The sequence below is a fragment of the Bison bison genome, unplaced genomic scaffold (assembly GCF_000754665.1).
Source record: "Bison bison bison isolate TAMUID 2011002044 unplaced genomic scaffold, Bison_UMD1.0 scf7180017864304, whole genome shotgun sequence".
NCBI classification, from domain to species: domain Eukaryota; kingdom Metazoa; phylum Chordata; class Mammalia; order Artiodactyla; family Bovidae; genus Bison; species Bison bison.
The window spans coordinates 9,089,581-9,091,344 of NW_011494876.1; the positions used below are offsets into that span (position 1 = coordinate 9,089,581).

General features: G+C 45.5%; 1 protein-coding gene across 12 annotated transcripts in view; it reads left to right on the forward strand.

Moving 5' to 3' along the window:
• The window catches only part of DNAH12 (dynein, axonemal, heavy chain 12), a 192,246-nt gene that overhangs the window by 94,732 nt on the left and 95,750 nt on the right, over positions 1-1,764 (forward strand). The window lies entirely within an intron of this gene.

The following is a 1,764-nucleotide window of genomic DNA, read 5'->3' on the forward strand; positions in this document are numbered from 1 at the left end:
TGGGAGGGAGTTCGGGTTAGTAAACAATGTAGCTGGGCTGCAAACCACAGTGGTTCGACTTGGGGACATCGCTCTGGCAGCCCAGGGCTGCCCCCGGCATCTGGATGAGGGCCAAGGGGCCCAGCCGCCATAGGCTGGCTGGGATGGGGTAGACAGGAAGCCCGGGTGTGGCCCTGACACCGCAGCAACCTGAATTGCCAACGTCTTGGAAGATTTGACAAATCCTTTGGACGATTTATTTTTTTCTTTGTGAAGCGGTAGACCGTGGTTCTTTGTACACTGGAGAAAGGGGAAGATTTAAATTAGCCATCAAGGAAAATGGAAAAGAGAGCTGCCTAGGAAAACGAAGAAGCATATCTGGGTGTTATGGAGAACCCAATAGACTTAAGACCATGAATTCTAAGTTTAGTGCTGACATCTGCCTCTGTGAGATTTTCTCTACCAATCTAAGCACTTCAGATGTAGGTGTAGTTCAAGTTGCTAGACTGGAAATACAGAAAGACTTTAAATATATTGACAGAATGCTAGAAATGCTGACCATAGAACAGAAGCTACCTAATGAAAAAAGTGAAAACAACAGGGGAATGAAAATCTCTGAAAATAAAGAGCAAATTTAGTAGGAGTCAACGAGTGAGAGAGCTGTATAGATGGGAGACATTATTAAAAGTTAATGACAATTACAAACATGGAAGCCAAGGAAACTGAGAAAATAGAATAGCTTTAACAATAATGAATAAGATAGTTATTTGGCAGAAAAGACACAGTTGATAAATTCAGTTTTTTACATATTTGATTAAAGAGGAATGTTTTAGATTAAAAGAGACCCAGAAGTGAAGTGAAGTCGCTCAGTTGTGTCTGACTCTTTGCGACCCCATAGACGGTAGCCTACCAGGCTCCGCGGTCCATGGGATTTTCCAGGCAAGAATACTGGAGTGGGCTGCCATTTCCTTCTCCAGGGGAATCTTCCCAACCCAGGGATCGAACCCAGGTCTCCTGCATTGCAGACAGACGCTTTACTATCTGAGCCACTAGGGAAGCTATCAGATCAGATCAGATCAGATCAGTCACTCAGTCTTGTCCGACTCTCTGCGACCCCACGAATCGCAGCACGCCAGGCCTCCCTGTCCATCACCAACTCCCGGAGTTCACTCAGACTCATGTCCATCGAGTCAGTGATGCCATCCAGCCATCTCATCCTCTGTCGTCCCCTTCTCCTCCTGCCCCCAATCCCTCCCAACATCAGAGTCTTTTCCAACGAGTCAACTCTTTGCATGAGGTGCCCAAAGTACTGGAGTTTCAGCTTTAGCATCATTCCTTCCAAAGAAATCCCAGGGCTGATCTCCTTCAGAATGGACTGATTGGATCTCCCTGCAGTCCAAGGGACTCTCAAGAGTCTTCTCCAACACCACAGTTCAAAAGCATCAATTCTTCGGCGCTCAGCCTTCTTCACAGTCCAACTCTCACATCCATACATGACCACAGGAAAAACCATAGCCTTGACTAGATGAACCTTTGTTGGCAAAGTAATGTCTCTGCTTTTGAATATGCTATCTAGGTTGGTCATAACTTTCCTTCCAAGGAGTAAGCGTCTTTTAATTTTATGGTTGCAGTCACCATCTGCAGTGATTTTGGAGCCCAGAAAAATAAAGTCTGACATTGTTTCCACTGTTTCCCCATCTATCTCCCATGAAGTGGTGGGACCGGATGCCATGATCTTTGTTTTCTGAATGTTGAGCTTTAAGCCAACTTTTTCACTCCCCACTT